Raw genomic sequence first — 17,738 nt, 5'->3', positions numbered from 1 at the left:
TGTTTGTTTTTGGATGGAACCCATGACCTCCTTAACTGCTTTGTAAGAACATGGGTTCACCATAACAGGATTACCAACATCAATTTTAGGTTTGAACATTGGTACGGCTTCAACCATGTTATATTTGTTAGCTTCTGTTGTGACCTTTCTCATTTTTACACTGGCACCGCTTCCACATGACACAGCAGTGTAATGTGGTGTGGATGATGAAGCATGTTTACTGTCTGTAACGTTTTTGTTAACTTTGGCACTAGCTTTACCCTTGCCCTTACCTTTACGAGTCCCTTTAGTTTTAGGTTCAGCGGGGTTGGCCTGGGTGGTGTGGGGTGAAGTGACTGGTACAGGATCAAACATATCAGTGATGTTCACATCATGTATTTGCTTTGAAACACATGATTAATTTGTTCTTCAATGAACTTCTTCCTGTGTACGTGGAAGTTGTTACATTCATCTATGTTTGAATCATAAACCTGTCTGGTAACGTTTAGGGTAGCGGGGCTCATGTTTAACCACACGAATGGCGACAACTGAGGCTGTGTTTGCAGGACATAGTGATGTGGATCAGTGTCGTCACACAGCTAAGACGGTTAGTGTTTTTTACACTTACTCGCCATTTTCTTGCCAACACCTGATTATTATCAAAAAATGTTATGAGATCATAACCAGTAGGGCAATTTATGGGAGCAGCTGCTTGATCATTTAGCCACTTGCAAATGGTGGTGTATGAGCCTGATGGGGATGAGTTTGAATTTAACTGACATGCATTTTTGCTGCCAGTACAGAGATAGGTAAATACATTTGTCATGAAGAAAAGGGGAGCAACAACTGACAAACAAAAGCATAACAATAACTGTTCAACACAGAGTATCATGGACAATATTTTTGTTGTTGCAATCGCCTTCCTGAAGGTTGCATAATCCCCTTAGGAATGCAATAAATATTGGGTTTCTGTCATACAGCCATTTTTGGGCGTCATAGTTAATAAAGTCGTCAAGTGATAAACATTTCATGGCACGTGCTTCCTTTTGCATTGCATCATGTTGACACTTGCCTAACGCTGATGCAATGGCTGCTTGTTCGTCCAGAGTACATTAATTACGTTAATTTCGTCGATGATGGGTGTGACACTTTGTGAATATTCATTGAGTATATTATCACGGCAATAATCAGCACAGGCAGTGCTAAGCGGATTTTGTTTTTCTGTCAACAATTTTGTTTCACCTAATTTCTTCACAATGCGTTAGGGTATTTTTTTCAAGATAGTTTAAGTACGTTAAAGTTCCTTACATGTGAAAATTCACTATGATTCTTGCATCGGCATTCCATGTTGCTGTGTTGTGTGGGAATTATTATTCCCAGATCGGCCCCTTTTATATGGTCTCAAGTAATTGTATATGTCTTGCAACCAATCAATGACTTTAAATTTCATGACGCCTCATTTTCATATTTCGTTTTGTCATTGTTTCTTATTTCCAAGTAGTGCATAACTACACTTATGTCAATATCCACCTCCCATACATTCCTCAAATCAATTTATGTACATGTATATTTTCCGTTTTTTTACGTATATGTCGCCTTCGTTCATGCGCAGTTGCATCCCAATGGCGGCATGTTTGTGTGGGTGTAGTGTGCCTCGGCTTTCATGACTACATTTTTTTATGTTTGTTCCCGTTATGGCTGTCTAAAGGTCTTTGAGCATGTCGGGTATGTATATTTGTGAATATCTACCCCTTGAACGATGTGTGTTTTTGTGGTTTTTTCCTTACTTGGTATTTTTCACATGTATGTTATGCGTTTCACACTTACTACTAAGTTACTAAGTTTTCCTGAAGAGAGAAACCTAAATTTTCGCACTGTGTTTAATATGCACTTTATATTGTCTTTTAACACTAGTTTAACTGCATGTATGTGTACAATTTGATAAAAGTACATAAATCTCACGAGCTGGTGGGGTAGTATCGGTTTAAAGCGTTCCCAAATCACGCCCAAGACACGGTCTCGATTGCCGCCGATTCTTGGTGAAATAGTTCCACTGACTGACTGACTGACTGACTGACTGACTGACTGACTGACTGACTGACTGACTGACTGACTGACTGACTGACTGACTGACTGACTGACTGACTGACTGACTGACTGACTGACTGACTGACTGACTGACTGACTGACTGACTGACTGACTGACTGACTGACTGACTGACTGACTGACTGACTGACTGACTGACTGACTGACTGACTGACTGACTGACTGACTGACTGACTGACTGACTGACTGACTGACTGACTGACTGACTGACTGACTGACTGACTGACTGACTGACTGACTGACTGACTGACTGACTGACTGACTGACTGACTGACTGACTGACTGACTGACTGACTGACTGACTGACTGACTGACTGACTGACTGACTGACTGACTGACTGACTGACTGACTGACTGACTGACTGACTGACTGACTGACTGACTGACTGACTGACTGACTGACTGACTGACTGACTGACTGACTGACTGACTGACTGACTGACTGACTGACTGACTGACTGACTGACTGACTGACTGACTGACTGACTGACTGACTGACTGACTGACTGACTGACTGACTGACTGACTGACTGACTGACTGACTGACTGACTGACTGACTGACTGACTGACTGACTGACTGACTGACTGACTGACTGACTGACTGACTGACTGACTGACTGACTGACTGACTGACTGACTGACTGACTGACTGACTGACTGACTGACTGACTGACTGACTGACTGACTGACTGACTGACTGACTGACTGACTGACTGACTGACTGACTGACTGACTGACTGACTGACTGACTGACTGACTGACTGACTGACTGACTGACTGACTGACTGACTGACTGACTGACTGACTGACTGACTGACTGACTGACTGACTGACTGACTGACTGACTGACTGACTGACTGACTGACTGACTGACTGACTGACTGACTGACTGACTGACTGACTGACTGACTGACTGACTGACTGACTGACTGACTGACTGACTGACTGACTGACTGACTGACTGACTGACTGACTGACTGACTGACTGACTGACTGACTGACTGACTGACTGACTGACTGACTGACTGACTGACTGACTGACTGACTGACTGACTGACTGACTGACTGACTGACTGACTGACTGACTGACTGACTGACTGACTGACTGACTGACTGACTGACTGACTGACTGACTGACTGACTGACTGACTGACTGACTGACTGACTGACTGACTGACTGACTGACTGACTGACTGACTGACTGACTGACTGACTGACTGACTGACTGACTGACTGACTGACTGACTGACTGACTGACTGATAGCTACCTGATCATACCGCTCCATGAGTTGTCACTTGTAGTCATAATTCTTCTTCAGAATGTGAGTTTTGCTAGATCGTTATGTGCTTATTTCTCATCTGCCCACGTGTTGTATTGGAATAAAGTCCCTTCAATGTACCGGACACTGATGCGCACATAAAATATCTTATTAATGAAGCTTCGTGTCAAAGATTCTGCCTAATTATATCCTTAAGAAACTTCTAAGACAGTCCAGATAACAGCGTTCAGACAGTGGAAACTCATGTACGTGTTTACTGAAGGACTTTCGCGTTTATGTAGGGTTTAACTACATACATATATATGTACGGTGAGCTAAACTTTAGCATGAACCATAGTTTGATGTAGTTCTGAGGAGAGTACACAGATGTACATCTCCATTCACTGTGTGAAGAAGTGATTGTTATAAGTTGCAGTCATCAATATGTGTATATGGATGAACCCTCATATGTAGACAGGGTTGACCGGTGGTTGATGATGCTGGCGATAACACACGAACAGCCCAATAACACACTGCAACCATCTGATGCCGATATTAGTTACATACGACTAGCACGAACTACCGGGGAGCGATACCTTTCGTGGAACACCAAAATATTCAGTTATGACAAAAGGTTATGCCAGTGACCGCTTGACGACGACAGTCTGCAACATTTTTTTAACTCAAAAGTAGCCTTCACGGCCATGATCAGCATTCTGTCTGAACTTTTTGATTGTCGAAACCGACTTATATTTAATCAAATCGCTTACTGATTCGTTGATCAGTATTGGTTCATTGTTTTCAAAGCCCTACTGGAGAGAACCAACTGGTTTTGACATGGTAATATCAAACATACGTATATATGAACACTGCTACAGACACATATCCACCCTGTAGAAGACAGAACTGTTAAACGTGCATTTTCCAACCAATTAGGACAAACATATTGTCGCGTCAAAATCATTTACGCAGCGTGGTTGTGCTTGATTAAAAAGATCTGTCGGTAACAGTTAATAATATAGCTATAGATAATGAAGCGTGAAATAATTTAATCTATTATAGCTATATTCGCTATCACGTCTCATTGTAAAGTGTATATTTCACAAGATATGCATCTGGCCGACATGAAATCGATAGTTCTAATCGAGACGACTAAAGTGATATATATTATTAATGATGTTGACATTTACCAGATGTGAACAGTCGAAATTAAATGTATAGATTCTAATAGTGTATAGACATTATTTCAATTATCATTTGCAATTTAGTGCAGTTTTATATTTATAGAACATGAGGACTGCATCTACTGTACTGATAGTCTCAGTCAGTTTCAGTTAACATTACTTCTAAATTACCTATAGGATAGAGCAGCTCCCAAATATGAAAATGGCTAAATTACGATGTTTAATCTGACTTATTTATGAAAAAAACCTGTTCTACCCTGACGTCGCGGATTGTTACTTTATCCAGACTTGCAGAAGCCTCCGTGTACATGTATATAGTTGTACTAGAGCCTAATGCAAAATATAACATTCGATCAATCATTGTAATAGAAACATGTTTTAGTTCTATTTGTACAAAACAATACATTTCAAGGAACTGTATCTCTGTAAGTATCTTTCTCTATATTCTAAGTGAGAGAAGCCGATGTTCGAATCCCGGTACGCCTTAATCATGTTTGCCAGGACCATACCCGTGCTCGTGAGTTTCACCAAAGTGGTAAACATCGAAGGCCTGTATCACTTCAGGCTTTCCTCCCACATCGAGCTGACACATCGTGATGTAACTTCTCAAGATACGTTTAAACATATTATGCTGATATAACAGTTGGCCTTTGTTTACTTTTGTGGCCATATGGTAAAAGGCCCTTTACACCAATTGTAGTCGAAATAGCTGTCGACCGCTTCCCGAAGAGCGAAATGTTGGTGTTTCGATGCCCTGGCCGCGTCATGCCTAAATAAGTAAAAGGATTGTACTTGTTGTTACCCTGCCTGGTGTTTGGCATTTAAGTGATAAAACAAGGCGAGGTCGGCTGGAAGTTAATATCTTGTGTCTGAGTGGGGTATCCATGTTACACTGCGGCATGGTATCACAGCTTGCCAGCACTATATAACCGGCATTAATCCGGAATAGTACGAACACACGCACGCACGCACGCACGCACGCAAGCAAGAAAGCACGCACGCACGCACGCATGCACGCACGCGCGCACATACTCTTTGCTATTTAAGTGCAATAACTAACCTGGGACGCAACGTTTTGTTTCTTTGTGGTTTAACGATAAACCATCAGTATTCCAGCTTTATGACGGCGGTCAGTAAATTAATCGAGTCTGGACCAGACAATCCAGTGATTGACATTATAAGCATCGATCAACGATGACACGCATCAACCAAGGTAGCGAGCCTGACCACCAGATCCCGTTAGTCTCCTCTTACGACAAGCATAGTCGCCTTACGGCAAGCATGGGGTGCTGAAGACCTATTCTACCCCGGATTTTCACGGGTCTGGAATGCAACGTAAGTCCCATTTCATCTCACCTCACCATTATATAACTTTTGGTTGATGGGATATAACCCGCCTCGTTGCGGCAGTATACTAGGCGCATACAACAGTGACAGAATCTGGTGTATCACAGATCATATGCATATTATTTCTGGGCCCCGTTCCACAATTCAATCTTAGCGCTGCTGTACTTAAGCATGGGAGTTTTGGTCGTCTTAGCGCTGCTGTACTTAAGCATGGGAGTTTTGGTCGTCTTAGCGCTGCTGTACTTAAGCATGGGAGTTTTGGTCGTCTTAGCGCTGCTGTACTTAAGCATGGGAGTTTTGGTCGTCTTAGCGCTGCGATTGTTTTGTCGATTGAGGCCTTGTGATCTGTAAGCACCATTTCGATGCAAGTGGATACCACCAAAAAGTAAACATACACGCCCTGCGCTATTTAGACTTGTGATGTAGTCCAAAGCAGGGTCCAACCTATTTACTCACACATCAGCAGGGTGAGCTACCTTTTCCTTTTCATATGGTTCCATGAAATGTGTATATCATTTGTAATAATAAATTCTTCGAAACATATATTGATTAAAGAATGAATTATAATACATGTAGTTTTAAGGTTATCTTGGTATTAAATGGAATGCCATTTCAGAAATTCAATCGCCACCCACTATTTCTTAATAGCCATGTAAATGTATTTATTTAAAATATGTAAAGTTACTGTCTGTTTCTAAATCAAGATTTACACTTTAAACGTATTACATGTTGTGCAACATATATTTTACGAGATGGACATATTGAGGTAATAGCAAATCTCATGTTCTTGCGTCTTGACTGGTATATGCATGGATACTTCAAGATGTAGGTTGCCCTAATACCTTTATAAGTGAATTTCCCCAGCTGCTAAAAGCTTTGCCTTTTAGAAATACCAGGAGGATACAGGTATATATAATTAGTATGTAATACCTATCCAATACTAGTTGCATGAGTTAAATAAGCTGGTAGTATTCTTTTCAACTACATGATAATGCAGAAAACATTTGCAAACTTTGGTGCAGTGGACACAATATGAATAAACGCTTATCAGATTACTAGACTTACGTCCCCTTGAACAATAGTTGCCAAAGCTCTTTCCAAGCGGTGACACCTTCGTTACTCTCCCAACATCATCGACGCAGGTCTGTCTCACAGTCCCCGAACCATATTATGTACCCTCCCCAGCCCTTACTGTAATGCTATAGCCCTAGATTTTCCATAGGTTCTGAATAGACCATCTCACTGGTTGCTCCTTTTAAATTTACATTTATTTGCTTGTTCTAATAAAATTATATATTTTCAACATTAAGTCTACATCACTGCCATCTGTGTGCAAGCGGCCACTACAGGAATCATGACATTTGCACTCTAACAACAAGTTACATTAATATTCTTGTGCATGTCTTTGAGATGCCATCATATTGAATTTTGAAAGGTTTGCGACTAACATACTATTTCACAGATAAATTTACGCTTTGTTTGTTTAATTTGATTGGTTCAAGATTACAGATTAACGGAAAACACCAAACTTTCCCTTTACATTATTAACTATACCAATTACACGATAGTTGAAATGAAAAATTCAAATTGACAAACAAAGAAAATACTTCAGCTGGGAGTATTCGCGTCACGACAGTCATCACTTGTTTCTAAACATAACAGTCACTAGATTGCGTGTTCATCACTATGCATGGTTGTGGCCGCCATGCTTGTGGCCATGGGGAGTTGTGTCTGGTGCCAGCGATGGTATGCAGAGCTCCGCGAACAGATAGTCGCTGTGAGGAACGTGACGGTTCGCTCTGTATAATGAAGCCATTGTTGTCGTTTCAGGTCTATACGTTTTGCATAAATCCAGAGGCCCCAAATTCATGCTCCACTTCCACCTCTTTTTCAAATTACATATACCAGTGCAGATAAGAGAATAGAATATGCGTGGCATAGTAATCATAGTATATGATTGTGGAGAAAGTAGAGGTATACATGTATATAACCTGTGTGGGGGAGCTTTCATAAAGAGGAGTATTTTATTATCTACAAATCAAAGATAAATGCTGTATGAAAAAGGATGTTTTTTATTAACTATTAGTAATTGCAAACCTGAACTCCGTACCCTTGGAAATAAATAAACGTCGAGATAAAGGTGAGGTGAAAGGGGCTTTTACGTTGCTTCCAAGATTATTGCACTTATATAGCGACGTGCATACACATGTGTATGCGTGGCTGCTTATACTTGTCCGGACTGATGCCGATTTATAGTGCCAGCACAGTGACATACCATGCCACAGATTAACATTAATACCCCACCCAGACACAGTAAACTGCCTCCGGGCCGACCAGTCCTTGCTTTAGCCGAGCCACAGACAGAATAACAATCCTTTAACGTATTTTGGTATGACGCGGCAGGGGATCGAACCCAGCGCCTTCGACTCTCAGGGCGGACGCTCTACCACTAGACCACGGAGGCGGTCTTGAGTTAAAGGAGAAAATATATGATATTTAACCATAATGATTTTGAGGTAAACTTAGACGTAGATCATATATGATTTAATATTCTTATGAACACCAAAAACATGTTTCATATTCTCTTTAGTTTTATTGTTGACAAGTCACATGAGATCATCTTAGTCCCCATGTAAGATTTCAGTTATCCAACATTAGGTGGGCATGGAGGTTCGGTGCAACTGTATGTTCCATCTTCGACGCAGTAACAAGTATTGCAACCATCGGGAGAAGGAAAAAACCCGGTCGTGTAGACACTTCCTTGAACTGTACAGGTAACGTCACTTGCAGCTAGTAATGTAAAGACAATTCCTCATTAAACAGAGAAAAACGCAATACCAGTGCTTTGCTGTGTGTTGTGTACTCCGTCAGTGTGTGGGGGGCAAATCTCTTACACAAAGTAATTGTTTCAGAAGTAGTTAGTTAATAAGCTTTCTGTATGAACCTCATTCGATTTACTGTAATTTAAAATGTTTGTACGCGTTGCTTTGTTATGTGGATTTGGGTTTATTAAATGCAAGTTGAAAAAAATGTAAAGAGAAAAATTAAACTCACCCAATTGGCAGGTTGACAGAATGAACAGAAAAAAGGAAGATGAACAGTTTCATTTCGACTTAGATCTCCGGTCCGAGTAGAATGGAATCAAAAGGAGAATGACAGCACTTAGTCAGGTCGAAGAGTTGTTTGAAGAGCGCCGAGAATAGGGGCACTCCAAAAGCGATAAGACAATACTCACAACATGCATTGTTGTGTCCAGTGTAATTGGATAAATTCACGTTACACATATGTAGTTATAATTATACGATTAACTGAAATAATCATTATCATTAGTTCAAGTGGTAAATACGCTGTATTGTTTATGGTGCCTGCTTCATATATCGTTCAAGCAAATTTGTACTTATTTGGGTGCACTTAGTGGATGGGTAACCTTTGTCCTTCTTTGAAAAGTACTTCAGCTATGATACAGCTTTGAGTTTAATGTGGGAGAAGAACCCAAAGTGACGTTTACAGAAGACTTTGCAAAGTTGGATGTAACCAAAGGCACGGGGAGAGTGCTGACAGACCAGGGATGGACATGTTATTCAAATTCAGGACCAGCGATCCTCAGCGCGGATATAAACAACGAATTTTCCTTGCTTCATCATTTGACTACCGAAAACAAGTATTTAATGAAACATTAAGTGTATTGATATATGTGCATTGGCAGGAAAAATGGTATCTGTTACATCTGTTTCAACCTTTGAATCCACTATCCCACACTAAAATCTAAAGGAAAAACCTCATTCCGTGATCTATTGGTCACCTGTCACTGAACATTATGACCGGTATAGATACAGTTACATCTTTATCTGCAAAGGTTCGTGACAATGTGTCAAAAATAAAAATAAAATATATCATCTGAAGTTTAACATTTATGTGAAAATAGGGGATATCGTATTTAGCAGGCAAAACATGGCATGCCCAAGGACACAATTGTACTCCCTTCTTTCTTGATCTGTTTCTTGATGCATATAAATCGAAATTTCGGCTCGGATTACAAAATCAAAACAAAAGAATTTTGCCAACAGGTTTACGCTTCTGGTATATGTATGATCTGATGTCGTTCAATGGTCATATAGCAAATTCCCTTTCAATGGTAAATTTGTCGAGTGACAACAAACTATCCGACAAGACTTCTACTTTCCAATAGTAAACGTTCCCTTTATGTGGAGCAATATTCCAGTAGCCCCAGTTTTTGGTGTCTACATTTTGTAACCTTTAATGTACAATCTCTCATGTTCTTTTTACGCAGCTAACAAAAGAGCTTCATGCGACTCTTGCTCAAAAATTGTTTGATCAATTTAACAACAAGTAAAGCTTTAAAAAGGTTTTATGGCAGACATGTGGAGGCCATTTCTGGATTTGGGGCACCAATGATCAAAGTGACGTCTGATGCAATTCCCTATTTTGTCTTTACCATATGATCCCGTGTTCTCTTAGGTGAACAACATTACTTGCCTTTCCATGTGTATGTGACGGGTGCGACTGATGGGGCAGGGCACGCTCACCTTTTCGCAAACACCTGGTATCATCACAAATACATGCTTATGATAATGACGGAATCATACAATGGACTAGCGCTGCTTTCAACAAAGATTATGTAAATGGTTTAGTCTCTTTCATTTCATTAGACAACCGTTCAAATTCATTGACAAAATGTAATATAACTTTAGACCGAAATTAGAACTTAAGAACTAAGTTAACAATGTGATCTGAATTATCTGCGTCTTATAGACTTGCCAAAACAAGTTACAGTTACAGACAGTCAAGTATTCTTTTCCAATCCGTATGTAGAGACATTACACAAAATCTTCTGAATTCAGTAGTTTTCATTTGTAGCTAATGGTGTTCTTCGACTTCCACCAACTGATTATTGAAATATAATGATGATGGAAATTGGCAAAAAAAATTCATTTTGTGAAGACCTGTAACTTTATATATTCTGTTCGTTTGCGTCTTAAACACACTGTACATGTACATACTAAGAGCGCCTCCCTGTTTCATTTTAGCTTTAGGCTATCAGCGACTGTGATTATTGCGTTAAGGTTATAGAATGTGTCAGCTGTTACTTAATTTCTTGGGACATATACTGAACAGCAAAAGAAACGTCACCATGGATAGATATATGAGAAACCTTATTTGTCCAAACACTGTAAACATACTTTGAGACATATTAAAAAGATGAAACTTGGCAAAACTGAGCATCAAGGTTGAAATTATAGTGTCAAATTTTCTTAAAGTGAAACACAACACTAGTCTCTGAGAAAATGATATCACAAGTCAGTCTGAGGCAGTTCAGCTGCAGTTGTCGGCCTTGGTCGGACGTCATTCAGCCGTCTTTGAATCTCGTCCCACAGGTGCTCAATGGGATTTAAATCGGGACAGATGGCAGGCCACTGCATCGTTCTGATGCTTTTCTGTTGGAGGAAGTCTCTTGTTGCTCTCGCAGTGTTGGAACGGGCGTTGTCATGCTGAAACTAGTGGTTGTGGCGACGTGCAACATGAGGTATGCCGTGTGGTCTCAAGACTTGATCAATGTATCCAGCTGCTGTGACACCATTGCCTCTCCCTGTACAATATTCTGGAAGACCACAGGGCCGACTCTCTGTGCAAGATCAATTCCACCTCACACCATGATGCTCGGACCACCCCACAAGCATCCGAATAACGTTCCCCGGGCGTGGCCAGTCTCTCTCTCTCTGCCATCTGCTGTTGAGATACAGTAACGGCTCTCGTCTGAGAAGAGGACTCTTCTCCACTGCTGGTGGCGCCAATGCTGGTGCTGTGTTGCCCACTGGAGACGGTCCCGGTGATAACGTCGCGTCAGAATGGGTCCTCGGTGTGGTCTGTGACAGTGGAGGTGTCTGCTCGTCAATCGTTGAAGCACGGTTTCCGCACTAATTTGTCACTGGTGCGTCCCCATGGTCTGTCGAGCAGTTTCCGCAGCAGTAACAAAGCGATCTTGAAGATGCTGTCGCACAATCTGACGGTCCTGACGATCCTGACGTCGGATGGTGACCCTTGGTCTTCCACTACGTGGTCGGTCATCTGTAGTGTTGGTGGTCTGGTACCGTTGCTGGAGCCTGTATATGGTCCTCACGTGGACTTGAAATGCATTGGCCACTTGACGCGCGGTTTGTCAAGCTTGCAATCGTCCAGGGGCTTGGTGTCGCTGACTTCTTGTCAATCTTGGCATGTGGTAGCAATTCAATAACGAATGAATGTTATCCGATCTGGGTGGATTTTTATAGGGCAAGAAATGGGAGAACGCATGTGCATTTCAATTTGCACAGAACTCACATGCATCGGGTTACCATGGCCGTTGCCGTGATGCGGTTGGGCGATCGGTTTTATTGTCATCTGCTTTCATCAAATTTCATTTTTTTCCGGACAAGGTAATGTTAAATTTTAGAAACTTTGAAAATTACCCAGATATTTAAAGGACAACTTTTCATGCAATGTTACTTGGGTGACGTTTCTTTTGCGGTTAAGTATATATACGAAGTTGGCTAAACCTAAAACATCGCTACAAAACCCTTCCCATAATCATAACAAAATCTCTTAAAGCAGAGTTGACAAAGGAATTGACTTTTTCCCACCTATTAAGTATCATCAGCCATTATAATGCAGAACAACAAATATATTACACGCATTTGTGATATAAGGATGGGTGTGATTCGTTCTGACACCAACCAATTAATAGTCTAGATTTTCATCCAATTGCCTAGAACAGCTTATTCTATTTCTAGCTTTAATGAAGAGGGGGATCGGTATTATGTGGAGCGAGCAGCAGTAGACATACGCGCTGGTTACAGTATGAGGTGTCTTTAATATGTAACAGCAGTGCTCATGTTTGTGTGTCAGAAAATTATCAAAATCGAGATCATAAAACATGAAGGGAAGCAAGTTATCAGTACACCAGAAGGGAACTTGTGAAATGTACAAGATACATATTTAACCAAGCTTAGTAATTGGACGTAAGTTAATTGTCTGTGCAAACATGTACATACCTGCCGGTACTTATGGTACGTGCATGTTATGTTACAAAATAAAGAACAAGAACAATGTAACATTCACTCTAGATCAAATTTATTTTTGACGTATAACAACTTGAGGACATGAAATTTTATCCAACATTAATGCATGCCATCTCGGTACAACCGTAGGTTCCATCTTTCATACAGAAGCATGTATTGCAACCATCGGGAGAAGGAAAAGACTGCCCGGCGTTGTAGACATTTCCTTCAACTGTGCAGGTGCCGTCCCTTGTAGCTGGTAATGTCAAGAAGGAATCCTCATTAAACAGAGAAAAACGAAATACTAGTCAATATTTATGTGTTTTCTACTCACCCTTTGCAACAGAGGCATGCTAGAGCACATTAACAGTAATTGGTATGTTAATACTAACGATGTGCTGTCTTAATAAGTGAAAGGTGGACAAAAGAAAATATAACTCACCCGATTGGCAGGTTGATAGAATAAAAAGAGAAAAAAAAAGGACACACGGTTTCATTCTGACTTAGATCTTCTTTCTGGGTAGAATGGTATCAAAAGAAGTGTGACAGCACTTGGTGATAAATTATTGTGAAAGCTAATATATGAGATAAGAGGTTACTCCGAACACGATAAGACCATAAGGACAATGTTACCTCCAATGTGATTGGACGCATTTGCAGCGCACCTTTGCTTATTTGTCCAACAGGTAGAAGATAATGACGAGTTAAAACTGGTGTTTCGAAACCTGCCTCCCAATTGGTGAGTTTCCATAACCAGACTAAAGATGGACTGTATACATTAAAAGGAAGTTAAAACATATCACATCATGCTGAAATGTCTATAAGTGAGAATAATATTTACAGCTGATTTATATTGTATTTCAGTTCATAATCTTGATGTGGGAGAAAAGGCCAGGAGCAGTGGAACAGGCACCTAAATGCATTATCAGACCGAATCTTGGACTCGAAACCCCGATCAAATGGTTCTGGCACGCCTAAAGGACGCAATTCTGCACAGCGAATTGCATCGTTTTAGATACGTGTGTCACACGTGCAGCCGAAACGTCTTAGAGGTCATAGTTTATTGTATCAGCTTATGTGGTATGTACATGTACTGAAAAGCTGAACTCAACCCAGACTGAAAGTCAATGTTGTGCTACTAACGTGTGATTTTCTAACATACATGAAGAAGTTGTATAACAGACATGTATCAGAGGTTGCAAAGGTAAGGGAATTAAGCTATTTTCCCCAAGAAAGCTGATGGAAGTAGTAAATGTAATGGCAAATACCAGGAAAAAAATATTTTGAAAATAAATATACACATCAAGTCATTTCATGATACATCTTTAAGACTGACGGGATCTGAAACTCAATAATTATCTAGTGATCAAATCTGATGTGATATTAAACATAAAATAGAAACTTATATATATATTGTAGTAAATAGTATGAATGACAAATCAATGACTGAAGGGTTGAAGGGACTGAAATTGTGGTAATGTGACTCCGGAATCACAGCGAAATAGTTTTAATGTTCATCATCAGCCTATATCAAATTGTTACAGAGTTCATTCTGTAGACAATTGTCAAATACCTGACCTGAGAATTGTTCAGGGTAGTATTTCTTTAAATAGCAGTCATACGCGCAACCTGTCAATTTTGTGAGTGTGTGTTTTAGAATCACTGTCATACTCAAGTAAGACTTAAACATATTTCAGTCAGATATTTGAGAGAATAACGGGAACGGGATTTAAATCTGATTTTGTGGACGATACATAAGACGTAACATAACTTTCTTTACAGCATCAACTTCGATGAGTTCCAGCCAAACATTGAAACATACATTCTCAGCTTGCAAACTATTCAAAACTTTCAGAAGATTATTTATTTTCAAGAAGAAAACATCGCGAGTTAAGATCGTATCGGCCACATGTCTCGGCACACAACTGCCTGAAACGGCCATTGTTGACTTTCGATCATAATTGTATTATCTGATGCAAAGAAAACACTCAAGTTCCTTAATTTCTTAAATTAGCAACTTTCGCTATATTTAATTATAAACAAAAACAATCTGAATCGTAACATCATCGATTGGATGAAAGTTGTACGATCATGGCAACGACGGTAAACAAACAACTCCACATACATCGTGATCCCGTAATTCTCACAACCCTTACATATCTAAATGAATTTTCTAGAATTATTTACACGGACGTATAAATCTTTGTAAAAAATATCACATTTTTATCGAGTTTGCAAATGATTTCGTTTGATAAATTTTCGGACATTGACATGCTGTTGACAAGCGTAAGTGACACGTTTGGACGTTGTCTAACTCACGTTTTGTTTAGTTGAATAATGAAGAATATTGGATGATACGCAAAATATGAACTGATATGCATTCTAGGAAAACGATTCAATAGCAAATCAATGCAGATTACGAACAATAATAAAAAACGAAAAACAGGAAGCATCGTGTCACCGTGTCATCGTGTCATCGAGTCAATATATGCCAAAGTTGTAAGCTATCATCAAGAAACTTCCGAAAGACTTTGAAATTAAAAAGAAATTACATAATTTACTTTTGATCGTCACCTGTTTGCTATTATTGACCTGAGTAGCAGTCTTCATGGAGCAGAACATTATGATAAAACATTTCATCAAGTTCATAATATGACTAACTGTAGGAAAGTGACATCTTGTCGCTGAATAAATGACCAGTTAAATTGGTTAAACCTGAGTTATTTGTATTGTTTTGATAGGAAAATGATTATAAATAACTTATTGATACTAAACGTAATGTGTATCTTTTGTACAAAGGAAAGGAACTTTTTTTCCTGCCGTACCCACTGATAGGAGTTCAGATTATCAGGTTGTTAAAGTTGAGATTTTGAAAGCTTATGATTTGGTTGGTTGGTTTGTTGTTTAACGCCGCACTCAGCAATGTTCCAGCTATATGACGGCGGTCTGTAAATAATCGAGTCTGGACCTGACAATCCAGTGATTAATATCATGAGCATCGATCCACGCACTTGGGACATGCATCAACCAAGTCAGCGAGCCTGGCACCCGATCCCGTTAGTCGCCTTTTACGACAAGCATAGTCACCTTTTACGGCAAGCATGGGTTGCTGAAGACCCATTCTACCCCGGAATCTTCACGGGTCTGAAAGCTTATGAATTTGTTCCTGAAGTTTACAGGCCTGCTAGGTCTGCTAAGAAAAGGGGTGGTTCTCCTTTTGTTGAGTTTGCAAGGAGAAGGAAACTCTGTTAGATAGGTGGTGTACATCAAAGGAGGTCCACGGTGATGTTCATAGTTTGAGGCAGTTGGTTTTGCTGGAGCATTTTAGGCAGTGTGTGTGTGTCAACGGACATTCGGACATATCCTGATGAGCAGATCAGTTACCCAAAGGCTGCTACTTTGGCTGATGACTATTTGCTGACTCACGGGGTTAGTTTTAAGCAGTCACGGTTTTACAGGCAGGGTTAAAAATCAGGAAAGAATAGTTAATCCCCTCTAGTTCTCACAAGTCTGGTTCTGATTGACAAAAAGTCAAGTTCTACTCCAGTTGGTTCTAAAAATACTTCTCGATTTTTGTTAGAGCCTACTTGTAGATATTGCTGCAAACCAGGGCATTTAATTTCTTCCCCGAATGCTTTTGAGAATGTCATGTCACAGCCTTTTTTATGGTTTGGCTAACGAGGAGTTGTTGTAGGCCCGATGACAAAGTCTGTTGTTGTGAGAGAGGAGTACTTACCTTTTGTTAGTAAGGGTTGTTTTTGTCGGCTAAAGGTGACAGTTCCAACGTTAAGCCCATTACCGTTCTGAGTGATACTGGTGCTCTTCAAGCTCTAATTTTGGATGGTATTTTGCCACTTTCTGAGGAGTCATCAGCGAACTCTAGATCTGAGTTTTGTTTGAGGGTTATTATGTGGTTTTGGCAGTGTATCCCTCCATCTTGTGAATTTGAAGACAGAGTTTGTGTCTGGGTTAGTCAAAGTGTGAGTTGTAGAAACTCTACCTGTTAAAGGTGTTTACTTGCTCATTGGGAATGATTTGGCAGGGGGAAGGTAGTTGGCTGATCCTGTTGTTTGTCTTGAGCCTAGCATTTCAGTTCTGGATAGGGAGCAGTTAGTTAAATTACAGGGGATGACCCAGAACTCAAAGTTCTTGCCACAGGGCACTCTCTTTGGAAGAAGCTGAGAAGGTTCCAGTTATTATAAGGATAGCGTTTTGATGAGGAGATTTTCCATCAAATTGTTCTTCCAAATGCATATCGAAAGTAAGTTTTGAGTTCGGCACATGAAACACATTTGGCAGGCCATTTAGGTGTAAACAAAACTTCTGACAAAATGCTGTCCCATTTCTTTATGGACTAATTTGCAGTACGATGTGGCTGGATTTTGCAAAACATTCCATGTGTGTCAAATGACAAATGGCAAACCTTATCAGAAAATCCCAGGACAATATGAAAGTACATTATAACAAAAAGTCTCAAGAGAGAAAATTCAGTCCTGGTGATAAAGCCTCCGTATTTTTGCCAATCCCAGGTCAACCACTACGTGCTAGGTACCACATTCCGTATGTTATTGACAGAAAAATCATTGATACTGACGATGTTATATTAACACCAGGTCATCGTAAAAAGACACAGCTTTGTCATGTCAATGTGATTAGAAAGTGAATAGAAAATGACATTGTACCTACTCAGTGTTACCACTGTTTCACCTGTTGATACTTCATCAGACCGGATACTGATGAGAATTGTGACTTTGTCAAGTTTGATGGCTTTGCTGACTATGCTAGACCTAAAGTAAACAATCCTGA

The sequence above is a fragment of the Haliotis rufescens genome, unplaced genomic scaffold, assembly GCF_023055435.1.
Source record: "Haliotis rufescens isolate VD_foot unplaced genomic scaffold, xgHalRufe1.0.p SCAF_1, whole genome shotgun sequence".
In the NCBI taxonomy this organism is placed as follows: domain Eukaryota; kingdom Metazoa; phylum Mollusca; class Gastropoda; order Lepetellida; family Haliotidae; genus Haliotis; species Haliotis rufescens.
This window is presented reverse-complemented; position numbering follows the sequence as displayed.